Source organism: Triturus cristatus, chromosome 11, assembly GCF_964204655.1.
Source record: "Triturus cristatus chromosome 11, aTriCri1.1, whole genome shotgun sequence".
Taxonomy (NCBI): domain Eukaryota; kingdom Metazoa; phylum Chordata; class Amphibia; order Caudata; family Salamandridae; genus Triturus; species Triturus cristatus.
The window spans coordinates 669,040,941-669,068,428 of record NC_140594.1 but is presented as its reverse complement, the minus strand read 5'-3'; the positions used below and the strand labels follow the sequence as shown (position 1 = coordinate 669,068,428).

The 27,488-nt window shown below is 44.9% G+C and overlaps 1 long non-coding RNA gene across 3 annotated transcripts in view; it reads left to right on the top strand.

Moving 5' to 3' along the window:
- Positions 1-26,749, top strand: part of LOC146785291 (uncharacterized) — a 209,742-nt gene extending 182,993 nt beyond the window's left edge. The window contains exons 3-4 of one of the 3 annotated variants that reach the window (XR_014970954.1): positions 12,731-14,142; positions 26,498-26,749. This is a non-coding gene — a long non-coding RNA (uncharacterized LOC146785291). Of the gene's footprint in view, positions 1-530; positions 613-12,730; positions 14,396-26,497 lie in introns of those variants that run through there. The other 2 variants (XR_014970953.1, XR_014970952.1) reach the window with 2 other exon arrangements.
- The last annotated feature ends 739 nt before the right edge of the window (positions 26,750-27,488 follow it).

Here is a 27,488-nt window from a genome sequence, read left to right as displayed (position 1 = left end):
ATAATTGTCTGATATAAAATTTACAAAATATATAGCATGGCAACTCACAATGGAATGTTAACACAAATTTGGGCAACAAAATGTAAATATTGTAATTATACCTCCCGTTATTCGATTTATATATATTAAATTGTGATTTAGAAAACAGACTATCTATGTTAGCTATATGTAGTGTGTCCTCAGTTTTCAGTTTCTAATCACATGGTGTTGCAAAAAGAAAAAAATCACTAATTAAATTCGTGCAATGTACCCTTTAAAAGGGATGTTCTTTCATTTGCCTGACGATCTGTGACCAAGGGCGGACGCCCGAAACGCGTCAGATTTGGTGAACTTGCCTTTTTAAATAAACTTGCCGAAAGAAGACTGGGACTTGCGTGGTTTTTCCTCGTTGCTGCCTGCCTGGTGGTTCTGTGGTGAAAGACTTCTGTTTGCGCATACATATATATATATATATATATTTAAAAAAAATTGTGAATAATTTTTAGTAAGGAAAACTATATTCATTCTTGTTTTTTAAAAATATTATACAGAAGTCTACATGATGGCTGCGTGAATTCCGGTAGCCATTGTGAAAAGTCGCGCTGGGGATGTGACTTCGGCCTAATTTGTAAAGTATGAAATATGTTTAAATTAATTATAAATTAAAGTTTTCCTTTACGTGTTTGTCTAAATTTATTAATAATAGTATTTTTATAATATTGTTTTCAATATAATTTCGACTAAAAATTATTCCATTATTATTGGATTCGGAGGTTAGGAGGGATGACCATTTTGCTCGATCTGTTTTGCAAGATTTATGGGTCTAGTCAGGTGGACACCCTCATCCGGGTGTGGTATGGCTTGAGGATTCTATTCAAAAGGTGAGGAATCAACAGGCAGAAGTATCCATCAGAAGAGCAAGTTACTTACCTTCGGTAATGCTTTTTCTGGTGGATACAGTATCTGCCTGTGGATTCCTCACTGTCTCACCCGCCTCCCCGTTGTCCACCTGTTTCTACCAAAAAGATGCTTTTACTGTTTGGCATGAATGTTTTTTATATGTCTTAATCATGCTTATGTTTTAATAGTGAGAAATGCTTGATGAATTGCTATTTCTTTTTGCCTTTATTGGTTATGCATGTGTAAATATACATATATATATATTTATTTAGTATACTATGTATATATGTGAAAATGTGTCGGTCCACCTGTTTACCTCGGTGGCACAGAAAAAATGGGTGGAACTGACGTTAGCATGCCGACGAGGTCCTCTTATGGCTCCTATGACGTCATACGGTGTCGCGAGCGGAGCCATGCTATTATGACATCGTCGTCGACATGGGAGAGCTGGGAAAGAATTTCCGCAGAATGCTGGCGCAGGGGATATTCACCTAAGTGTTCAGGCTAGGCCTTTGGGAGTAACTGTTTATGTTACCACTCCAGAAACCGAAACCAGTGATCTGAGGGCAGATGCCTTGCAGATGGCACACGAGGTGGGGAGCCCAGTCGTGTGCACCGGTGGGGCAGTGAAGTGACAAGCATCCCTACCCACAGAAGAGGTAACAAGGGCACTGAATAACACAGGAACTTCTCTTTGTATCTGGCAGGAACAACAAGGTTAAAATGCCCTAGTTCCAAAATGTAGAATTAGTGCTACAACGGTCTTCAAGAGGACCTGCGATGGATGCCGCTTCTGCCTTCCGTACACTGGAGGTGGCACATGGGTCAAGCGGTACGGTCATACTGCGGTGGGATGCAAACTTGGTGACCTCTCATGGCACTGCTCCACACTTCGGGGACAACGCTTTCCATTAGCTGTGTTTTCTGATGACATGTCGCGCCTGCCCCATCCAACAGCAGAACCCCTTTAGATCCAAACAGACTCTTCCACTTTCTCAGCGGAAGTGAAACCAGGCCAATCGGACAATTTCACAATACAACAGCCGGGAATGCACTTTTCAGTAAAAAAAACACATTCCTACCTCCTAATTTATCAAAAAAACAACTCACTGAAGAACAGGGGCCAGCTTCGATCGGTAAACAGCCGTTACAACGAATTTTTTACTTCGTGATACCATTACAATGCATGCATTAACACGCATGCGTTGTACATCGCGAAGTCATTACTATGCATGTTTTTAGAATGCATGGTCATTTACCACGCATGCCTTTACAACAAATTTTGTTGTACAGGTATGTATGGTAAATGACCGTGAGTTCCAAAAAAATGTAGACGATCCACGTCGTTGTAAGGAAACAGAGGCTGTTCCGTTTCAACACAACGACGTGCACTGCCCCTCAGAGACGACATGAAGGAGGAACCATGAGGAGAGAGGAACCACGAGGAGTGAGAGGTAAGGGGATTGGGCATGGGGTGGTGGTTACTTTTTTAGGGTTTAGGGTAGTGCAGTGGTGTTTGAGTAGTGTAGGGGGTCGTGCTGAGGGTAGTGTTTTAGGATTTAGGGTAGTGCAGCGGTGTTTGTGTAGTGTATGGGGTCGTGCTGGGGGTAGTGTTTTAGGGTTTAGGGCAGTGCAGTGGTATTTGTGAAGTGTAGGGGGTCATGCTGGGGGTAGTGTTTTAGGGTTTAGGGCAGTGCAGTGGTGTTTGGGTAGTGTAGGGGTCATGCTGGGGTAGTGTTTTAGGGTAGTGCGTTGGTGTTGGTGTAGTGTAGGGGGTCGTGCTGGGGGTAGTGTTTCAGGGCTAGGGTAGTGCAGTGGTGTTTGGGTAGTGTAGGGGATCGTGCTGGGGTGGTGTTTTAGGGTTTAGAGCACTGCAGTGGTATTCGGGCAGTGTAGGGGGTCGTGCAGGGGGTGGTGTTTTAGGGTTTAGGGCAGTGCACTGGTGTTTGGGCAGTGTAGGGGATCATGCTGGGGCTGGTGTTTCAGGGTTTAGGGCAGTGCAGTGGTGTTCGCGAAGTGTAGGGGGTTGTGCTGGGGCTGGTGTTTCAGGGTTTAGGGCAGTGCAGTGGTGGTCGGGCAGTGTAGGGCGTCGTGCTGGGGCTGGTGTTTCAGTGTTTAGGACAGTGCAGTGGTGTTCGGGCAGTGTAGGGGGTTGTGCTGGGGCTGGTGTTTCAGAGTTTAGTGCAGTGCATTGGTGTTCAGGCAGTGTAGGGGGTCATGCTTGGGGTAGATTTAGGGTTTAGGGTTGTGCAGTGGTGTTTGTGTAGTGTAGGGGGTTGTGCTGGGGTAGTGTTTTAGGGTTTAGGGCAGTGCAGTGGTGTTTGTGTAGTTTAGGGGGTCGTGCTGGGGGTAGTGTTTTAGGGTTTAGGGTAGTGCAGTGGTGTTTAGGTAGTGTAGTGGTCGTGCTGGGGGTAGTGTTTTAGCGTTTAGGGTAGTGCAGTGGTGTTTGGGTAGTGTAGTGGTCGTGCTGGGGTAGATTTAGGGTTTAGGGGAGTGCAGTGGTGTTTGGGTAGTGTAAGGGGTCGTGCTCGGGGTAGATTTAGGGTTTAGGGTAATGCAGTGGAGTTTGGGTACTGTAGGGGTCGTACTGGGGGTGGTGTTTTAGGGTTTAGGGCAGTGCCGTGGTGTTCGGGTAGTGTAGGGGGTCATGCTGGGGGTGGTGTTTTAGGGTTTAGGGCAGTGCAGTGGTGTTCAGGTAGTATAGGGGGTCGTGCTGGGGGTGGTGTTTTAGGGTTTAGGGCAGTGCAGTGGTGTTTCGGGCAGTGTAGGGGATCATGCTGGTGTTTCAGGGTTTAGGGCAGTGCAGTGCTGTTCGGGCAGTGTAGGGGGTCATGCTGGGGCTGGTGATTCAGGGTTTAGGGCAGTGCAGTGGTGTTCGGGCAATGTAGGGGGTCATGTTGGGGCTGGTGTTTCAGGGTTTAGGGCAGTGCAGTGGTGTTCGGGCAGTGTAGGGGGCCATTCTGGGGCAGATGTTTCAGGGTTTAGGGCAGTGCAGTGGTGTTCGGGCAGTGTAGGGGGTCATGCTAGGGCTGGTGTTTCAGGGTTTAGGGCAGTGAAGTGGTGTTCAGGCAGTGTAGGGGGTATTGCTGTGGCTGGTGTTTCAGGATTCAGGGCAGTGCAGTGGTGTTCAGCCAGTGTAAGGGGTCGTGCTGGCTGGTGTTTCAGGGTTTAGGGCAGTACAGTGGTGATCGCCCAGTGAAGGGGCTCATGTTGGTGTTTCAGGGTTTAGGGTAGTGCAGTGGTGTTCGGGCAGTGAAGGGGGTCGTGCTGGGGGTGGTGTTTTAGGGTTTAGGGCAGTGCAGTGGTGTTCAGGTAGTGTAGGGGGTCGTGCTGGGGGTGGTGTTTTAGGGTTTAGGGCAGTGCAGTGGTGTTCAGGTAGTGTAGGGGATCGTGCTGGGGGTGGTGTTTTAGGGTTTAGGGCAGTGCAGTGGTGTTCGGGCAGTGTAGGGGATCATGCTGGTGTTTCAGGGTTTAGGGCAGTGCAGTGCTGTTCGGGCAGTGTAGGGGGTCATGCTGGGGCTGGTGTTTCAGGGTTTAGGGCAGTGCAGTGGTGTTTGGGCAGTGTAGGGGGTCATGTTGGGGCTGGTGTTTCAGGGTTTAGGGCAGTGCAGTGGTGTTCGGGCAGTGTAGGGGGTCATGCTAGGGCTGGTGTTTCAGGGTTTAGGGCAGTGAAGTGGTGTTCAGGCAGTGTAGGGGGTATTGCTGGGGCTGGTGTTTCAGGATTCAGGGCAGTGCAGTGGTGTTCAGCCAGTGTAAGGGGTCGTGCTGGCTGGTGTTTCAGGGTTTAGGGCAGTACAGTGGTGATCGCCCAGTGAAGGGGGTCATGTTGGTGTTTCAGGGTTTAGGGTAGTGCAGTGGTGTTCGGGCAGTGAAGGGGGTCGTGCTGGGGCTGGTGTTTCAGGGTTTTGGGCAGAGCAGTCTTGTTTGGGCAGTGTAGGGGGTCGTGCTGGGGGTGGTGTTTCAGGGTTTAGGGCAGTGCAATGGTGTTCAGGCAGTGAAGGGGGTCTTGCTGGGGGTGGTGTTTCAGGGTTTAGGGCAGTGGTGTTCAGGCAGTGTAGGGGGTCTTGCTGGAGGTGATGTTTCAGGGGTTACGGCAGTGAAGTAGTGTTCCGGCAGTGTAGGGGGTCTTGCTGGGGGTAGTGTTTCAGGGTTTAGGGCAGTGCAGTGGTGTTCAGGCAGTGTAGGGGGTCATGCTGGGGGTGGTGTTTCAGGGTTTAGGGCAGTGCAGTGGTGTTCGGGCAGTGTAGGGTGTCATACTGGGGGTAGTGTTTCAGGGTTTAGGGCAGTGTAGTGGTGTTTGGGCAGTGTAGGGAGTCATGCTGGGGTATTGTTTCAGGGTTTAGGGCAGTGCAGTGGTGTTCGCACAGTGTAGGGGCTCCTGCTGGGGATGGTGTTTCAGGGTTTAGGGCACTGCAGTGGTGTTCGGGCAGTGTAGAAGGTCATGCTGGGAGTGGTGTTTCAGGGTTTAGGGCAGTGCAGTGGTGTTCGGGCAGTGTAGGGTGTCATACTGGGGGTAGTGTTTCAGGGTTTAGGGCAGTGTAGTGGTGTTTGGGCAGTGTAGGGAGTCATGCTGGGGTATTGTTTCAGGGTTTAGGGCAGTGCAGTGGTGTTCGCACAGTGTAGGGGCTCATGCTGGGGATGGTGTTTCAGGGTTTAGGGCAGTGCAGTGGTGTTTGGGCAGTGTAGGGAGTCGTGCTGGGGTATTGTTTCAGGGTTTAGGGCAGTGCAGTTGTGTTTGTGTAGTGGGCAGCGCATGTGCTGCATCGCTAGGCGAGACCTAAAAAGCATTGCACCAAGATGGCTGCCAACACTTCCTGGATCAAAGTGTTGGCAGCCAATTAGAGCCAAGCTCGTGTTTGTGTAGTTAGGTCCCGCCCAGATATATGAAAAACCATTTAAAAAAAGGTTGCTTTAGGAACCAAGCACTACCTTTTTGCCAAATTTGGTGTAATTCCGTTCAGCAGATTCAGCTGTAACCGTGTCTAAAGTTTCCTATGGGAAATTGATTTTTTGACCTCTATTTTTTGAATTTCTCAGGAACTACTGAACGGATTTACACCATTTAAAAAAAGGTCTCTTTCTGAACCAAGGGCTACCTTTTTGCCAAATTTGGTGGATTCCGTTCAGCAGTTCGGCGTGTAGTAGTGTCTAAAGTTTCCTATGGGAAATAACATGCAGAAAATGTGTTTTGGGACCCCCCTTTTTTCTCGGCCCCCGCTTGGCGAATCACACCGAAACTTTAGGGATAGAAGCTGACCGGAGCGGGGCCAATGTTTTGAAAATTTCGCAAAGATTCGTCAACCGGCGCCAAAGTTATTGGGGAAAGAGTAAACGCTTTTGAATAGAAACAAGGTCCTAACTATAACTACCTACTGGCGACTGCCAGTAGGTAATATATCTATATAGCAGGGTGTGCGCACGGTGAAAAACCAGAAAAAAAAATAAAAAATAAATACATAACTTAGCATTTAAAAAACCGTACAAATTCACTGAAAAAACCATAGGTTTCACACACGTTATAGTTAGGAATTAGCATTTAAAAAACCTTGCAAATTCACTTAAAAAACCATAGGTTTCACACATGTTATAGTTAGCTGTACATTTCACTCGTAAAAAACCAATGAAATTCCACGTTATAGTTAGATCAGGTAACTATAACTTGCGCGACCGCAATCCACAATGTGTCATTTCAGATGTCATCATTGATGTGATGAGTGATGTCACTGACCATGTCATGAGTGATGTAATATGTGACGTCATCAGCAGTTTATTGTGGGCGCGCAAGTTATAGTTACCTGATCTAACTATAACGTGGAATTTCATTGGTTTTTTACGAGTGAAATGTACAGCTAACTATAACATGTGTGAAACCTATGGTTTTTTAAGTGAATATATATATATATATATATATATATTATCTACTGGCGGTCGGCAGTAGATAGTTATAGTTAGGACCGTGTTTCCATAGGAAATCCGCAACATTCTATTTGGAATAACTTTGGCGCCGGTTGACGAATACTCGCGAAATTTTCAAAATAGGTGGGCGCTCCGCTCCGCTCCTACCCTGAAAGTCTCGGGGGGATTCGTCAAGCGGGGGCTGAGAAAAAAGGGGGGTCCCAAAACGCGTTTTCCCCATGCATTTTCCCATAGGACCTTTAGTCCGAGCTACAGCCCGAACGGCTGAACAGAATTACTTGAAATTTGGCAGAGAGGTAGTCCTCAGGTCAGAGATGTGCTTTTTGCAGGTCTGGTGTAAATCTGTTCAGTAGGTCCTGAGAAAATAGTATTTAAATCAATATATATATCTGTAAGCCCGCTCCGTGCGCTTACGGTAAGCTTACCGTACGCGTACGGTGCCGTGCGCGAGCTCAATTCTGATTGGTGGTTACATGACTGTAAACATTCGAATCGGTCGAAATCAGAAAGTGTCGGCCGCCATTTTCTGTCTCTCGCACTGAAAAACAAAGGTGGATAACGTGAAAAGGGGGCAACAGAGAGAGTTGCAGACCCCCTAGCATTTGTCAGGGCGTCCACAAAGGACCAAAAAGTACGAAAAATACATTTAATAATTTAAAAAAATCACGGAGTGCGCGTACGGTAAGCTTACCGTACGCACACGGCAAAAAATAATAATAAAAAAAAAACGAAATAACAATCACATTTATTAAATAAATTGAAGGACCCGCAAGGGAAAAAAAAATTGTTACTGTGTAAAAAAAGGCGAGGCGCGCACGGTATGAACTGAGCAACGTGGGCGCTTGGTGCGCGAAGCGCACCGAGTGCGCACCGTGCGCGCAGGGTGTGCGCACGGTGAAAACCAGAAAAAAAATTAAAAAATAAATACATAACTTAGCATTTAAAAAACCGTACAAATTCACTGAAAAAACCATAGGTTTCACACACGTTATAGTTAGGAATTAGCATTTAAAAAACCTTGCAAATTCACTTAAAAAATCATAGGTTTCACACATGTTATAGTTAGCTGTACATTTCACTCGTAAAAAACCAATGAAATTCCACGTTATAGTTAGATCAGGTAACTATAACTTGCGCGACCGCAATCCACAATGTGTCATTTCAGATGTCATCATTGATGTGATGAGTGATGTCACTGACCATGTCATGAGTGATGTAATATGTGACGTCATCAGCAGTTTATTGTGGGCGCGCAAGTTATAGTTACCTGATCTAACTATAACGTGGAATTTCATTGGTTTTTTACGAGTGAAATGTACAGCTCACTATAACATGTGTGAAACCTATGGTTTTTTAAGTGAATTTGTAAGGTTTTTTAAATGCTAATTCCTAACTATAACGTGTGTGAAACCTATGGTTTTTTCAGTGAATATATATATAAATAAAGATAGATAGATAGATAGATAGATAGATAGATAGATAGATAGATAGATAGATAGATAGATAGATAGATAGATAGATAGATAGATAGATAGATAGATAGATAGATAGATAGATAGATAGATAGATAGATTTAAAACACAATTGTTATTTTAGTTTTTATATATTTTTTATTTTAAAATGAAGAAAAACAACTAATATAAAAACACAGAAACATGAGTAAAAATAGCTAGAAATTGTAGAGTGAACTTAGGAACAAGACTTCAATCCCATTAAAAAAATCTGGTATGTAAGGGGGTGTGAGATTAAAGTCTTGAATCAACCACACTCATCACTGGGTGAAACTCACTACAGCTTCAGCCAATCACGCACAGCCCACCAGCATAAGAAAGCAAGCCACAGCCAAATCATTTTTTCCACCATGTCGACAAATGTCTTTCTAGCTTAGCCCCTCACTTGAAGGATCAATTTCTTGAGGAGGAGAGAGGATAGATAGGCAGTGGAGAAACACCTTTAGGACTTTAGGGCAGCAGTAATTGCTAGATACCAACTCTCCAGATGTGATCTTTACATGGTTGCAGACTGGAGGCAGGAGCTCTGTTCACCTACAACACACTTCCTGGTCACCCTTGCGCATGTGAAAATATTGGCTGCACTTTACTTCCTGCCCACTGAATCTTTGCAGGTCAGTGGGGATGCGGAAGGCATCTCAAATGCACACCAACCACAGAACTGTGCCACGCACTGAGATGCATTACCTGTTTATCTCCATGCCGAAGACAGAGGTGGAAAGTCAATGGATGGCAAATAAATACTGTTCCAATGACCACTTGCCTCAAGAATTAAGTGGCTTTGATTTTGCCCATCGGACACTCCACCCACTGTGTCAAAGAGAACACCTGAACTGCAACACACCCCTGGCTGTCCATCAAAGTGCAAGCTAGCAGGGGCGGATTCCTGGATGTAGAAGCTGCCTTTCCAGGGTGCACACAAGACAGCTACATTTTGTGACAGTCAGCAGTTGCATGGCAGTTGGTTACTGGTGCTCTTCATGATGTTAGGAGCGGTTCTTTTTCACGGGACTTAGAGCACAGCCCTGTCACTTGTGAGCCCAAGGAGCCATTGCTAAATGAAGTAATTACACTAGTAATAATTTAATTTAGCAGTGTTCGTGCACACATTAGTTTCATGTTTTTTTAAATGAACTCTGCAGTGTGCAGGTCAGCTCTTTCAGCCTCTCCACTAGGCTCCTGACGAGGGGAGGGGGAGAAGGCTGCGGGGGCTGAGTGATGATCCAACCAGAGTGTTGTTTGAAACAGCAACATCCTATAGGTGGATGTCTGGATTGCGCAGAGGCAGAGTTCAAATATGATCCACTCACACAAGCATAATCCATTTTATTTAGCAGACATACTATGCATGCCTCAGGTCAAGATGTCGGGGTGTACATCAGTGCATCCCTGAGGCCAACGAGAGTCACAGAGAGCAATAGGGGCACTTCCACAGCACTGTCACAGCTTCTGGTGCTTGTGGTGTGTCTGCCTCTGAACCCTGGCCCTTCTGCTCCATCTGGCTCCTCGTTAGGATCCATGGCTTGCTGGTTCCTACGTCCAGCACCTGATTCCTGCTCTGCTGCTGCTATGTAGCCTATGAGTTGCCATAGAAAGAAGAATGCTAAGTAAAAATAATGTCAGTGTTGTTTCTCTGTGTCTGTGTGAGTGAAAGTGTGTTTCTGAGTGATTGAGAGAGAGTGAGATTGAGTGAGATTTTGTGTTAGTTTAATGTGTTTGCGGCAGTCGATGAGAATGAAAGAGTGAGAATGAATGAGCAAGAGTGAATATGAATTACGGAAAGCGAGAGAGTGAGCAAAGCAGTGTGAATGAGTGATGGGGATCTTGTGAGAGGGAGTGGGAGTGAGTCAGGGGTGTCGCTATAAATGGTGCAACAGATGCAATTGCACCAGGGACACCCTGGTTCAACTGCACCTGCTTCACTATTAAAGCAGAACAGCTCTACTCTAGGAGCTGAAATCAGAGCCCCAGTACACCAGTAGATGTGAGTGAGGATCAGTGACTGTGAAAGTGTGAGTATGTACCAGTGTCTTTGTGGTGGGTGTTGTGACTTAACTGTTGCCCTTTCTTTTCCTTAGCTACATCTTCCCTGCTCCTCAGCCAGGATGAGTGCTGGAGTGCTTGCTGATGAATGGAATGCTAAATGCTTGCTGATGTCACAGAATGCATGGGTGCCTGCTGATGTGCTGAGCGTCAGTTGGAGTGTGCAGGCTGAGCAGCAGGGAGGTTGCTCCTGGTGAGGCTATCTGTTATCATCTGACCTACTTACCTAGAATTACCTTGTAACTAAGCTTAAATAAACCATCTATACAATATACACCTCAGCTAATGGACTTTGTATTACAAAAGTGAGAAACAATGGGTGTGAGTGTATGGGTACATTTGTGTGTGAGGGCATTCAAGGCAAATTCTAAAAACAATGAGGTGAACCTGCAGCAAGTATTATGCCTCACCACTTTCAGTGATCACCAGCCGTCACTGAGTGAAGTGGCTACCAAGCAAGTTTAACTAACTCACACTGTCACAGCATGTATAGCTAGGAATGATCACATAAAGTCACTCATAACTTCACTCAGTCACGATATACGTACCTGAGACCAGCATTGATTGCATGCATTTTTATAATATCTGCACAATCTCAAGGTGAGCACATTGATATACAGAACAAATGTCTTTGGAGCAGGTGATTCAAAGTATGCTCTCCTTCCCCATCTTCTCACCCCTTCCAATGTCCAACCACATAACCTCAACAGAGGTACATACAACAGGGCACAGAATGCGATCCATCATTGAGCGCGTATTTGACTCCCTCAAATTATCTTCAGATGTTTTGATTATACAGGGAGCAACTCCAGTAACCCCCCAGATGTTGTGCACAATATTATATTAGCTTTTTACATGTTACACAACATTGCTATGCAACATGGCCCACATGTAGCATTGCCCCTGAACTACAAACCCTTGCAAGTTCAAGAGTGAGTTACAGAAGAGAGATCACGGTCTGCAGGTGCGTGATCAACTAGGGGCCTCACATTTCACTAGAGCTGCTAGTTTGGTTGCCGTATCACAGTGTTTGGACTGTGTTGAGTCACTGATGAATGATTGATTATGACACCAACCAAGTACACCATCCCTAGACATCACTGTTGTACTACCATGATGTGACTACCAAACTTGCAAATGCAATATGCAATATGCACCCACAAACACATCACTTGCTAATTCATTAGCACATCAACGAACACACATCTTCATATACCATTCTCATACCACTAGAGTGACATTCATTATTCCTGGCATTTTATTCTCTTCGCTCTCCCTATTTCTCTAGCGACTACACTTATGTGGCAGATTTCTCTGTCTCTCCTATATAGGTTGAGAATTATGTAGCAGAGGTGGAGAACTATACAGCAGAGGCAGAACTGTCTGCCAACCACCTCAAATAGGAAGTTACATGCCACAACAGCATGTAGACCATTCCTGGGCCATCCAAGGACCACATCAGAAGACTTCATCATGTTGCTGCTCCTTTTGTTCAGGAAACCTCCAAAATGACTGAGGTTCAAGAACTGAGTGTCCCTCCATTTCTCAAAGGGCAAATTTGAGTTGTTCACTGAGGTGGATCAATATTCTGGCGGTATAGGGTACCATACACCCAGTTGGTTAATGAAGTACAGATGTAAATTTTGAACAGCATCATCAGACACTGCATTGCAGTGGGCCCTTATGCCTATAGAACCAGAGAGTGCCGTAAGTGCTGGAGTACCACCAGCAAAGGGCACGTATGATGGTACAGAATGTACTTAGGTTATCCTTCCAGCCCCATTTGTGGTACTTCAGGCTCTCCCCGCTGCACAGTAGGTTTCTAGAAACAGATTGGCGAACCCTCCACAAGCAGCTGCAGGGTAGATATTTTTATTGTGTATTGAAAGATTTGTAGTGTCAAGCTTATGCTTAATGTGTCTTAAAATATCCATGTTGTCTTTATTAAGTTGTCTTTGAAAATGTGCTGTTGAGATCATCCCATCAATGTATTTTTTCAAATTTGAGCTTTTTTAAATTACATGTCCTGCTAACACCCATGCACAGTCATCATCTGTTTAACTTAGAATCATGTCTATGTTCCTGTTTGCCATCATGAGAGAATGTGAAGGTGACATTGCTTGAGTAAGTCGAGGCATCCTATGTGGTAGGGAAACTTTTCATCCTGTAGATCATAGAATAACAATCATATTTGTGGGTGACGTAACTTATTTCAGCTGGTCTTTGCTGACCATAATCACCCACTGTTAAAAATGACATATTTAGATAATAACTTTGCATGGAACAGGGGAGTGTGACAGTTTCACTCTTCGTCCCAGAGAGTATTTTGATGTACATGAAGTAGTCAACATATGCACTTATGTTTTTTAAAACTTTTTCAGCTTTCTGTTTCAGTGGGTGGCCACGGTGGAACCAGGGATGAACGGCTCTAGGGGCAAACGAACACAAGGACCTCAGGCACTAGCCGGGTACCGCAGAATTCAACAACAAAAGAGGAGGATGGAGAAGGCACCAGCAGGGTAGGTGCACCTATCCAGAGAGTGACTGGGACACAATCAAAGAGACTTTGCGGAGAGGCTCTAGAGACCTAGAAGCTTTGATGGAACTGAACAACACATACCAGGAGGAATCTGACTATGTGGCTCATCCTGGACCATGAAGAATAAATATCGATGGAGTTTCTGGAGCAGGCCTCTCGGCTTTAAAGGCCTAAAGCCATCCCCAACTCTAGAGAGGCTCCCACAACTATGGGGCCTTCAAGTAGATCACCTATTACTCATTGTTCTCCTGCAGACAAGGATGTGGCCTAACGGCTAGAGCGGTGGACCTCGAACCTGGAGAACCGTTTTGAGTGTCAGCAACAATGCTCAAAATCCTGTGATTCTGGGCAAGTCACTGAATCTCCCCGTGCCTACCAAGAATTAATGTGCCTGTTTGTAATGCAACTGGTGGTCATGTAAAGAGCTATGATACCTTTGGTTCAAGTTTGCACTATATAAAACTAACTAAATAAATAAATGCAAGGTTACTTGGCCACAACAGCCTGAAAAAATGTGGGGCAAAAGTGCTGTATGGAGTTGCCAGAGAAGCACTCTCCCCCAGCCATGAGGCTATCCAAGACCAGTCAGAGGGAAATATAATTTTGACACTCTGACAGAAACTCAGTTAGATAGCACGGAGGTGAAAGGGCACATTGGTATGTCCCGGATGCGCGTTTAGACTTCAACTTGGCCCCAATTTTCAACATCCCATCGAAGCTCAAAGACTATCCAATTTTCCAGTAACCAGCATCCAGCCAGCTTGATAGAGAGAAGCCCAATCAACATCATAGGAGAGGGGAACCTATTAATATAGTAAATGCAGGCCACAAAGACAGGAGCGTGATAACAGAGATTGACCCAAAATAGGAGACTCAGTCAGACAAATGTCGGGGTACTTGAGAAAGGGGGTAGAGTCTCAGGGGACGATCCAGACTGTAAGTTTGAATCTGGGAGGTCAATTGAGTGCCAAGTAGGCTCCCCATCCCGGGCATAGCCAGCCGACCATAGCAGAGAATGTAGTAATTGCATGGCTACATTGCAGTCTGAGTCATTAAAGTCACTGTTCGAGACAATACTAGCAGAAACCCGTGAGCAGACTCAGGAGATATTGAAATGCTGCATCAAAGACTGACCAAGATTGAGCAGAACCTGGAACAGTTAACGAAAGCTTTGCAAGTGGTGAAAATAAAGATCTCTGATTTAGAAGATAAAATGATGGCCTTTAATAAAGATGCCCTGATGGACCAAAAAAGGTTAGTCATTTAGAAAATAAGGCCGAAGACATGGAGAATCATGCGAGATGCTCGAACTTCCAATTTATTTGTATTCCAGAGTGGAGGGAGGTGCAGGGGGCTATTCAGAGTGTATCCCAGTTGATGGATTCATTGATCAGAAAGCATATCCTGTCAGAGGCAACTTCCTATTTGACTCTCAGGAAGGCACATAGAGTTCCAGCATGCCAGGGAACATGAAGTATCCACAAAAAATGTTGGTTAATTTCCCAGATTTTCATATTAAAGAACAGATCCTATCTGCAGTGATCCCCAAGAAATCTTTTTTGATTAGGGACAATGTTCAGATGAGGGTGATTTTGGATCTATCAATCACGCCGGCCCAATGTTGAAAATCTTTTCAAGGGCTGGCCAAAGAATTTAAACTTTTGGGTCTGCGAGCATGAATAGTACAGCAGTCTAAGATGAAGGTTCTTGCCAATGGGCAATTCTCTTTTGTTCTTAGTGGTCAAGGAGGCCCAGACCCTACACTTGAAGATGTTGAAGACTTAGAGCTGTGCTTGATTAGTATTTATTGATGTGTTTGCTTTACTATCGGTTCCTTATTTCCTTCTTTTTGCTCTTTTCTATCACTCTTTTCTGTTTTCTGGGATAGCAGGGTGGGGGGATACACGAAGGAAGCCAGGTACCGTACAATGACACCAGTCGAGGTTTGAGCACCTTTCAGGAAGGGGGGGATCAGGTTTTCCCCAGATCCAAGGTTGGGGATTTGTGGGGGAGGTTCAGAGCATTTGTAAAAAAGAGCAGGGTGAGAGAGTGGGATGCTAAACGTAGTCTTTGGTTAAGTGGAGACATGATTAGGAAATCTCAACAGGCGATGGGGAGCTCTCCTCAGTGTTTTAATCGAATTTTAGCAGAAGTGACCTTGATGTGTGAGTCTGTTTGTGGGAAAGCCAAGTATATCAGATTTGTTAAGGTGCCGTATGTAAAACATATCACATGTTATGGGAATGGCCTTGTGAATAAGCAAAAGTGGGGTGACTTGTTGAAGTGGTTAGCTTCTTTTAATCCTGAGATCATTTTTCTTCAGGAAACCCATTTTAAGAGTAATATCCCCAAGATTTCTGTCTCAGGGAAGTATTTGCAAACATATTTTGCCTCAGCAGGGGTGGCGATGTGGGGGTGGCTTAACTATTCTCTAATGTGGTGGACTGGTAGATAAAGTAGGTTCTATGAGATAGTAAGGTAGATGCTTCTTGATAAAGGTTAAGGTTGCAGGTAGTGCATTAAACCTCCTGAAATAGTATGGCCTGATAGTAGATGAAACGCAAGCTGAGGAGCAAATCTACAATTTGGCAATTCTGGCAGAGGGACCGCTAGCGATGGGTGGGTGATTTAAATTTTATACAAGATCTTATCCTAGATACCTCAAATATAACCAAGATGCATTTGAAACCTAAGAAGGCAAAACTTCTAAATATAACCAACCAAGACCTTGACCTGGTGGATCCTTGGCCTCTCGATTATCCAGATTTTACACAACATACTTGCTATTCTCTCAGGTTTGGGTCGGCTTCATAAATTAATTTTTCTTCTTATGAAACTATTGAAAGGAGGAAGGGTAGAGATGCTGGCTAATACCTTTACAAGATCACTCAATAGTCTCTCTCGTGATAATGTTTGAATCGCTACAGAGAAAGAGGCCAAGGTGGCAATTCGATAAATCCTTGCTCGCAGATCAAACTTGGTTGAATGAAATGAGGTATTTTATCTGCAAATATTTATAGATGAATGCTAATACCGCTCCCATTTTTAAGATATAAGAAGCGTTTAAGGCTGCCTTTAGGGGTCAGGTGATATCTTACAAAACCAATTTATCTAGGACTGTTGCATAAAATTTAGAACCTCCAAATAGCAGTGATGAGTGCTACGAGGGAATATATTAGGTTGTCCAGGGGCCCTAATGCTCCAACTGTTTGCCCCCAAGCTCAAGTCCAGCTAGCCAGGGCAAAACAAGAGCTCAAGGATTGATTGTTATTTGAAGAGGTCGCACAAAGTAAAGTCTTTCAAAAGAAGGTTTACAAGGAGAGTCAGCAGGTAGGGAAATACCTGGCATGGTAGGCCTTCTACGGGGGCCTTAAAAGTTGATTGTGAAAGGGTAGCAGAGGTATTTATTCATCCTTATAGATGGATCTAGGAAGAAATTGAGACAATCGTTTTCCAGGATCAGGACTTCACTTCAGTGAAGCTTCCACGAGTCTCTAATGCCCAAAAAGACGCACTCATTAAGAAAATAGAGCTACGTGAAATAGCAGCCACCCTTAAAAACCATGGTCAACACCAAGGCCAGTGTGGTGATGGTAGTTTATAAGGCTTTTGAAAAGGAGCTGCTCTCTTTTCTAACAATCCTTTGTTTATCAAATTAAGGCTGGCGCATCAATTCCTAAGACTTTCAAGGAATCAGTGATAGTGAGATTTCTATATAAAAAAAACAAGAATCCTATAGATTTTAATTCCTACCACCCTATAAGTTTATTAAACATGAATTATAAATTATTTATGAAAATCGGAGTGGAACTACATGAACTGTGTGCTAAACGGTTGATACATCCGGATAAGAATGGGTTTTTGCACTAAAGATTGATGCATGTTTTTTTTATACAAACCATTGATTATTTTTCAGTTCACAAGGAGAAGGCGGCAATACTTATGTTGGAAGCAGAAAAGGCATTCAACCTTGTTAACTGGAAAGCTTTTTTTTATTATGCAAAAATGTGGACTCCCATCAAGATTATTATTTTTTTTTTGCATATTGATATAGCACGAACTCGACCGAAAGGTATTGGAGCGCTTTACACGAGCACCGTATTTACATTACACATTCAGGCATGGGGAGATTAAGTAATTTGCCCAGAATCACAGGATGTGGACGCGACCCCGAGGCTCGAACCCTGGTTTCCAGCAGTGGCGTAATAAAAGCTGAGGGGGCCCCCTTGCAAGGTACACAGAGGGGCCCCCACTCTGGATTTAATCCGGAGATCTATGGCCTGAGTACTGGGCTGAGAGGGCCCCCTGCAGCTCAGGGCCCCCCCTGCACCGCGGGGGATGCGGGGGCCTGTGTTACGCCCCTGGTTTCCAGCACCAAAGTAGGCAGTCTAGCTGACGGACCACATCCCCACCCGATATTATTAACATGCTTGAGGAGATTTGTAGGGGGTATAGGCTAAGATTATTTATAATTAATACTAAGGAGGCTGGGGCTGTTCGGATAAAGCGTGTTACCTGCCTGGGTTGCCCTCTGACCCGCTTCTTTTCACCTTTTTTATTGCAGCTCTAGCAGTTAGGATCCACATTAATCCATTGATTTTGCCACCTATAGGTGGGATGGTGAAAATTAAATTGTTTGCAGATGATGTTATTTTATATTTATAGGTTGATACCTCAAATATTAAGAATGCCATCAATGAAATTGCCGCTTTTACTTAAGTAGGTGGCTACAAAGTCAATCAAATAGAGCTCCTTTTGTTTAATTCAATTTGCTCTGAGCTCCCGCCCAGCTTCCAGCTGATTCCGCGACATCCAATTGGATACTTAGGAATCTATGTTACAAATAACTTTTCTCAACTATCCCAGCTAAGCTACGGGGCCATGCTTACCAAGGTTAAAAAGTTATTAGACAGGTGGACCCTTTTGCTATTGCTGTTAATTTGCAGGGTCGCCTTAATTAAAATGTCCATTCTCCCTTTATTTCTATATCTTTTGCTGAATCTCCCACTTAAATTCTTAAAATTTAAAATTCCCGGTGCATATTTTGATGAATGCAATACTATTATTAATACTATATTAAAAAACAGCCTAGGATGAAAATGTCTACTTTGCAACTTGAAGAAACCTACAGAGGGTTAGCACTACCGCCTCTGCAGAATTTCTACCAGGCCCCTTTGCTTGACTCTATTGCTCGTTTGTAGCAGCATCCCTAGTCTATGATCATTTGTATTGGATCAAATGATTATGGTAAGTGAAATTACATTGCCCGTTTTTTCTGCAAACTGCAAAACTCGCTAGGAAAACAAGGTATAAGGTAGTGCTCGCTTTATCATCACATATTCAGGTATTTTTTAAATCCCGGAGGCGGAGAGTCCCGAACTGCCATGCTTAAACCCCAATACAAGATTGTGAGATCTGGGGGCTAGCATTATCTAAAAGAACTCTACAGGTATGGAACATGATGGGGTTTGAGAAATTGGAGGATTTTTACAATGGTGCAAATCTCCTTTCATGGGACTCTATAAATCAACAAGTTGGTAACCAGAATTTGTTACTCTATTTTAGCTTCAGTCAAGTTAGTAGTTTTCTTAAAAACAGCTATGTGGTAATGAATTAAGCTACTCGTGTGCTAGTTCATAGCATAAATGAAACCAAGGTATCGGGAGTGGGGAGCTGGTGTTGTTTGCCACGCCAGCATAGAAATCAGAAAGTACTACCTGAACTGCTGCAAAACATTTGTCAAGAAACCAATTGTAGGTTCAATAGTAAAGAATGGCAGTTTCTTCGTGAGTTAGGGCATAGATCACTAAGAGCTGCGAACTATAAAAGAATGGGGTCTTTATCAAGCTGCATAGCATACTAATACACCACACAGGTTACATAGGATGTTCCCATCACTTCCAGATCAGTGTTTTATGTGTAATGCAATTGAAAGGGAGGATGGGTGCCTATGTTTTTTGATTACCTCCGGCTGCAACAATTCTGGAGTGAGGTATTTTATGAAATCAGTGGAAATGCCTACATTACGATCCCAATGACACCAAAGTTGGTATTGTTAGGCTCATCCCACGAGGTACGCCACCTTTGTAAATACCAGCAGAAGTTTATAATGATAGCTAGTACGGTGGCTCTATCGCCGATTTTGCAGTGTTGGAAAACAGATATGGGGGCATCCTTCCAAAATTGATTCAATAAAATGACCAAGACCAAAGCATTTGAACAGGCTTTTGCCAAGCGCATAGGAGCTCTTCATAGATTTAAGGGGAGAGGATGAGGGGAGGATGTGGCCTAATGGCTGGAGCGGTGGACCTTGAAGCTGGGGAACCAGGTTTGAGTCCCAGCAGGGACGCTCACCATCCTGTGATTCTGGGCAAATCACTTAACCTCCCTGTGCCAGACAAAATGAATTTGTCCGTCTGTAATGCAACTGGCGCTCATGTAAAGCGCCTTCGGGTCGAGTATACGCTATATAAAACTCCCCCCCCCAAAAAAAAGGGCAACTTGGGTGTCTTTCTTGTCAGGAGCGACTGCTGTTTTTTAAGTTTGTTACGAGCTAGAGCCTGGTCTGAATTGTTGTATTGTGGTTCCGTGAATTCTGAACCCATTCAATGAAGGTTGTCGTATCGTGATGATTTTGGTATCAGCGAACCGCGACTGACAAGTGCGGTATGCGTAAGCGTTTTCGTCATGCTACACCAATGGATTCACTGTGTATTTGACGATCTAGTCTGCACCCGTGGGTTCCATTTTGTGCATAACCGCCATTTTGTGGTTGCCCTCACATAGGCTAATGACTACAGGATGACTGTGGCCAAGCGAGCCTCTAGGGACGCATACACTTTAGTACGAGTTCGAGTTCGTGTTGACTTCAGTTTGACCTGAGTCAACTGACCCTGTTGCCCGAGGCTAAACTTGTTGAGCCAGTACCTTGTTAAGCAGCTGGTCAGATAGAGATCAAAGAGCAGGGCATTATTGATTCTATGGCACACACACACACCCCTCTATCTTTCCCTTCATCTGTTTCTGCTCCTTCCTTTTATGGCCTTATGGCCTAATTATTGATTTGGGTTGAGGTCTTTTATGATGGGCCCGTCCGGCCTGTTCGAACAAGAATGCTGGATTTTTACCTTGTCATTGGCGATGGGTTGGATAACGGAAAGTTGGTTTGTCGTTATGTGATGCCTCTGTAAATATCATCCTCTGATTGGTCAAATTTGTGAGTAATTGATGCTAGCCAGGAACGTGGTTTTTGGCATAAAAGACGATGCTCCGCTCTATTATGTTGAGCAGTCTCCTGAGAACATACACCGTGTTGTACTTCTAGGACCTCTGTTACTGGCTGCAGCTAATAAAATTGATCTTTGATGTCAACAGAAGAATCCTGTGTCTCTGTACTCTAAGACAGGTGAACCCGAAGACTTCGGGCGTGTCCCCTGCGCCGCTGGGATTAAATCCCGGTTCTTCAGTTGGTGCCCAACTCTGGGGCGACTTCAGCGGTACTGGTCCAAGCCTGAAGATCGTGAGGAGCTTCGTGTGAAAATTCTGGAGGGAGGCCTACCACTTCATCGACCCCTGTATGTCGTTGTGGTCCGAAAGTCTTTTCTGCGAAGTTCCCCGCATTCCGACGGCTACGAAGGTCTGCTACCCTGACTGTCGCCCTGTCTTGGAGCCTTTGATGACTTGTAAAGCGAGACGATAGACGGGTCTTCTGGCGACGTCATCGATATTTCAGTTAAGTATGAGTGGAGCGTCTCCCAGTCCTTAGTTTGTTTTGGTATCCTTCGGGATCGCTTTGATTTGGTACCTGCAGGCCCCAAAGCCGAGGGACTCGTGTATTCACGAGGCTGTCGTTTTGATATTCCCTTGAAGTTTGAAGCTAGACTAGTGAGCGAGGATGCCTGGTCTTAGCAGACTTGGAAAGATATTTTGTTATGGTTATAATAGGGATTCCCGATTGGAGGACTCGTGTCCGGTGCCTCCGATTGGAACTCCGACCTATGAGCTCTATTTAAAACACGTGGGCCCCATCACGTATAATGATGTATGGATTAGGTATACTAGGAAGGATGGTGTCCTAAAGTGGCCCCAATATGGTAGTTACGACACGGAAATTTTAGATAATTTAGAAGTCAGACTCTTCAAAAAGAAAGCCGGGCCGGCAATGTTTGACTCTTTCCGCCTTTGGCAAAAGGAAGCCAAACAAAAGGAAATTAAGTTAGCGAAACGAAATAAGCGTGCACGAGGTATGTCGATGGTGCAGGCTGCTATACAGTTTAAGGATAATGAGGAAGAGCAAGAAAGCGAACAGATGTTTAGGCAACGTAAATTAGCGGTAGACAAATGTTACCCAGTTTTGCCGCCTCAACAGCAAGAAGAAAAGAAAGATCTTGCGAAAGATCCTTTAATGTCACATCTATTAAGTTCACCACCCCCTTATGCTCAGAGTGCTACCGCACCTCCGCCACTTGTAGTTGCGCAACCCCCGGTTGTTTTACCTCCAGTGGTTCCTCAACAGCCAGCTCTCCCTCTACTGGCTACTACTGCCTCGGCGCAGCCTTCTCAAGGGCCGCCGTCTTTGCTACCTCCTTCGTTTGCTACTCCTATACCTGTGTTGTCTGTTCCCTCTGTCACTGTTCCGACTTCGGTTCCTTCTCATTCTGCTTTGTCTCCTGTTCTTTTGTCACCTTCTCCTTCTACTCGACGGAGGATGACTGATGCGGTTGCTAGTCTTTTTCCTCCTCTAATGGGTTCATTGGGTATGTCTTCTGTTGTAGAGCATAAGCAATTGCGTAGTCAATTGCCTGGTCCTGATGAACGGACAGTGTTAGATCACTTGGCGCGTAAATGGGTTACCTTTCCTTCGCACTATGATCTTGAGGGTGTTATGGATGTTTTCCACCAATGGGAAGCACCGAAACAGAGATACGTATTTCATGTGATGTGTTCTTTCCTTCATGAACAGTGGGAAGATAGCGAGGTAGGGCAGACTCCGCATGAGTTGTTCCATGTGCGATCCGAGTTTGCGAAGGGAACTATAGTGGGTCTTGATGTTGAAAGAGCAGTCGCGACATTGTTGTCGTTTAGGAGTGAGTTTCCTTCTAGGTCATTGTTTGAGCCTGATTCTTCAGTTAGGAGAAAGGCACGTCAATACCCGATGCGTGAGGTTCCTCCCGTTTGGAGACCTGGTGATGCGAATGCTAATCCACCTGTTCTGGCACATTTCCAGCGCGTTTGGGTACATGTTCCATGGAAGGGTGCCGAAGTCCTAGCTCTAAAGCAGACTCTGCCTGATCCACGTAAAAATCCTGCGGGGTTTTATAAGGAGCTATCTCAAACTGCGGGTTCATGTATTATGAATTTGGCTGATATAGATATGTTATTTGGGAATGTGGTTCCACAGCCTATATGGAGTAAGATTCGTCATACGGATCATGCGCAGGAATTAGGTGATACATGGAATAACCTTAGAACTGCAGATGAAAGACAAATAGGTGGTGCTAAACCCGAGAATGTGATTGCTGATCTCCCTGGTAGAATTATTGATTATATGAAGACTTTGATGCCTGCTATGCGTGTCAATTGGGACAAGTTGTCTGCATGCAAGCAGAAGAAAGATGAAACTGTGTCCGACTTTTTCACTCGATTTGAAGAGACATTTGCAGACCACAGTGGTCAAGACATGAGTACAGAAGGTGGTCAAAGGTTGTTCGTTGACAAGTTTGTGCATAATTTGCTTCCCGAGTTGTGCAATAGGTTGAAGGATTCTGAAAGTGCCTGGGCTGTTTCTTCGTCGGCACAGATATTGGCTACTGCCCAGTACTATGAGAAAAGAAATAAGAATGAGATGGAGAAAGCGGACAAAAAGACTAAAGAACTGAAGACTAAGGTTCTTTTGCAGCAAGCATACCCGCCTCGCAATACCCAGCGTGATTATCAGCAACTCCAACAATATCAGAGAAACTCGCAAAGGTTCGAGTCTTCTCAACAGCGTTTTTCTGTAGGTCCTAATCAGTGTGCGCATTGCAAAGAAGAGGGTCACTTCAAGAATAGTTGCCCGACTTTATTACAGCGCACGAATGGTGTTTCTGGTATGAGAGGTCGAGGTGTTCAACAAGCTCTGCGAGGTCGAGGACGTGGTATGTCTCCGATTGCGCGTTCCTTGCCTCCGCAGAATTTGATGAATTGTTTTGATCAACAGAATGATGCTTCTGGTAGGACGGCTCAATACTATGCGGATGATTATTACGTTGAAGGTGAGAATATGGAAGGTAACGATTGCTAGGACAGCCACAGACAAAGAGAGGGAGTCGTTTCAGTTCCAGCAGATCAGAGTGGACCTTATGTTGACGTGATTGCATCAGGTGTGTCAGAGCCTTTTCTGTTGGACACTGGTGCTACGAAGAGTTCTATCATACACTCTAAACTCCCTGACGCACCTTTGTCTGGCTCAACGAATGTTTCAGTAGGTTTTTCTGGCGCCCCGGTTAGAAATCCGATTTCTAGTCCTTTGTCTCTTTCTGTCGGACCTTGTGAATTCGAAGCACCCCTCATTCTGACGACAGGTTGTGGTGAGAACTTGTTGGGATTGGACTTGTTGAAGAGATTGTATGCGACGCTTTATTGTTCTCCTTCAGGAGTACAGCTTACATTGGGAAAGAGAGTGATCTCTCCGATGTATTTGGCTAAAGACCAACTTCCAGCTGAATTGTCTTCTCTTCCTGATTCTCTTTGGACTACTTGTCCTAATGATGTGGGTCTTTTGGAGATTCCGCCTTATGTTGTGACATTGAAGGCGAATGCTAGATTGCCACGCATTCCACAGTATCGTATCTCAAGTGATGGTGAAAGAGCACTCTTGGAGATCATCTCTGATCTGATTGAGAAAGGTGTGATTGAGGAAACGAGAGGTAATGTGTGCAATAGTCCGGTGTTGCCTGTTCTGAAAAGAACCGATTCTTCACAACCTCCTGTATATAGGTTTGTGATCGATCTTCGCGAGGTGAATAAGATCGTTGTTCCACAATTCCCTGTTGTGCCTGATATCACCGCTTTACTGACTTTGATTCCGGCTACAGCCACGTGGTTTTCGGTGATAGATCTGAAGAATGCTTTCTTCAGCATCCCAATTGCCGTGGAGAGTAGAGATATTTTTGGCTTCTCTTTAGGAGGCCGAAGTTTCCGGTTTAAACACGCTCTTCAAGGCTATTGTGAGAGTCCATCGATCTATAGTCAAGCCTTGAAGACGCAACTTGATTTGTTGGTTTTACCTGATGGTGCTGCCCTTATTCAGTATGTTGATGATCTTTTAGTTGCTGCTGACAATGAAGAGACTTGTAGAGAGGCTACTCTGTCGTTGTTACGTCACTTGTCGGATTTCCATCATAAGGTTTCTCTTTCAAAGTTGCAATATTGCCGACAAGAAGTTACCTACTTAGGTCACCTCTTATCGAAGGAGGAAAGAAGATTGACCCCAGAAAGAATTCAAGCGATTGCGAAAATAAGTGTGCCTACGACACAGAGAGAAGTGCGTGCGTTTCTAGGTATTACATCGTACTGTAGACAGTGGATTGCTAATTTTTCGTTGCTTGCAAAACCTTTGATAGCTCTTACTGTTAAGGATACCCCGAATCCTATTCCTTGAACTGACGAATGTCAGAAGAGTTTTTCAGAATTGCGTAATGCGCTGTGTTCGGCTCCTGTGTTGGGTACTCCCGATTACGGTAAACCCTTCACATTGTATGTCCACGAGAGAGAGGGATGTGCATTGTCAGTTTTGACTCAACAGTTTGGTGATAAGCAACGTCCATGTGCTTATTTTTCATCGACTTTGGATCCGGTAGCTAGAGCGTTGCCGAGTTGCTTGAGAGCTACAGCGGCAGCGGCTGTTTCAATCCGACAGTCTGCTGGTTTGGTGATGGACAATACACTGATCGTGATGGTTCCACATGCAGTGGATACCTTGTTGAACCGTACCAAGACACAGTACTTAACTAGTGCTCATTTGTCAGGTTACGAATTGACATTGTTAGCAAGTCATGTACATATAAAGAGATGCAACACGTTGAATCCAGCCACGTTGTTGCCGATCTCAACTGAGACAGATGATACCGAACAGCATGATTGTTTTCTTAGGACTGAGGAAGAAACGAAAGGGAGGATAGACCTTAGGGACACTCCTCTTGCGGAATGTGATGGTACTTTATGGGTGGATGGTTCGTGCTTCAAGCTTCCGAATGGTGATACGACTGCGGCATATGCGGTTACGACTTTGCTTACGATTGTTGAAGCTGCTCGTATCCCACATAATTCAGCACAAGCAGCAGCGTTGATTGCATTGACAAGAGCGTGTGTGTTGTCGAAAGGGAAAAGAGTGACTGTGTACACTGACAGCCAGTATGCGTTCGGTGTTGCTCTTAGCTTTGGACGATTGTGGAGAGAACGTGGGTTTCTGACTTCGCATGGGACCAAGATCCAACATGGTCAATTGGTGAATGAACTTCTTGAATCCCTTACTCTGCCGTTGCAAGTTGCGATCGTGAAATGCAGTGCGCATAAGAAAGTCATGGATGATGTTTGTCGTGGTAATGCGTTTGCAGATGAAGTCGTGAAAGAGACTGCGAGAGATGTGATGAGTCGAATGTACGTTGCGAGTCCGGCAAGATGGGTTCCAGATAGAAGTATGTGTGAAGATACGATTGAGAGTGTGAAATCCATCCAAGTTGAAGCTACAGAGAAAGAGTTGAATGAATGGAGAGAAAGCAAGGGTAAATTGGACTCGAATGGTTGTTGGGTTGAGTTGTCAGAGCATCAGCGATGGTTGTTGCCTGATGCGTATGTACTTCCAGTGGTTACGATGGCACATGGAATGGCCCATATCAGCGTGGACGGAATTTGTAAGTTGTTGGCCCCAGTATGGCAAAAAGCTGGAATTCCTAAGTGTGCAGAGAATTTGGTCAAGAACTGTATGGTTTGTTTGATGTACAATCCTGGTAAGGGAACTCCAACCCCAGGTGGTCATTTTGCTCCTCCCACGTATCCGTTTGAGGCTTTGCAGCTAGATTTCATCCACATGGAGAGGTGCAACAATCTGAAGTATGTCTTAGTGGTTGTTTGCTCTTTTTCTAGATGGGTGGAAGCCTACCCTTTGAAGGACAATACTGCCTTGTCCACAGCTAAAGCCCTTATTAAGGAATTTTTCCCTAGGTATGGGTTGCCGAGAATGGTCTGGAGTGACAATGGGAGTGAATTTGTGGGTCAAGTGATGAGGAGAGTGTGTGATGGGTTAGGAATCCGGCAGAAGTTCCACGCTGCCAATCATCCCCAGTCAGCTGGTCTAGTTGAGTGCTACAATGGCACGTTAAAATTGAAATTGGCCAAAATTCAAGCGAGCTCTGGTCTACAATGGCCTGATGCTCTGCCGTTAGCCCTTCTGTCCACAAGAATGACTGTGCATTCACGAATGGGTCTGAGCCCTTATGAGGTTGTGTTTGGTCGCCCGGCAAATATTTGGGGAGTGCCGCGGCCGACAAAATTTAGAGAGATAGAACACCCTGTATTGCTTGACTACCTGTACGAATTGACGGCTAAATTGCGTGTTCTGCATCAACAGGTTCATGATACTTTGCCACAGGTTTCTGAAGATCCAAGGCACACCATTGAACCTGGCGCGTGGGTGCTCGTGAAGAATTTTCAGCGAACCAAAAACGAGCAGCCCCGCTGGACAGGACTGTATCTGGTGTTATTATCCACCCGTTCTGCGGTACGAGTGCACGGTAAAAAGAACTGGATTCACGGCGTACATTGTAAGAGGGCCCCTTTGCCTCTGCCGTACGACCGGTGGGTCCAAAAAGGACTTCCTGATTCTGAGACTGAGACCGTGCCTCGTTTTCTGCCTTTCAGCGATGCCCGTTTGATTGGAACAAACACTGAGCCAGAAAGCGATAATCTTCTTCAAGAAGCTGTGCCTCCATCGAACCGTTTGAACACTGTTAAACCTGAGCTACTTTTCCGAGAACAGACATTGCCTGGCAAAGAGCGTTACAATTTGCGACCAAGAGTCGCGGGACAAATAACAAATTAAGTTCCTTCTTTGCTATTTTTTTTTAAGGTCAGCTCCCCTCCGAGAAACTATTTTTGATTTTTGTTTTTCGAACCACCATCCGGGTTCAGCTGTAGGGTTGCGGTGCCAAGTCCTTGGAGTGCAAGCCGAAGACGTTAGGTCGACGGTTCTGGTTGGTCTAAGGGCGTTCCCTGGACCAACAGGCGCATTCCTTAGCACGGAACACCCATCCGCCGCGAGCAGCACGGTTAGAGGATGGAGTTTTTCGGGATGGAGAGACCTACTAAAAGAATGAGCTTCAAGAGCAAAATGTGTATAATAATGAGTAGAAAACGTTTTTTTAATATTATGTCTGTTTATACTGTTCAGTTTAATGATGTTTTTAATTGGATATGTGACATTCTCTATTCAAGTGACATTCATGCCCACTGCACAACCCATGCCTCCTCCTACTGTCTCTTCGCATTCTTTTCACCCCCTGCCCGAACATGAGTCCATTAGGAGAATGGAATTTGCTAATAATTCCTTTGTTCAGCTTCTG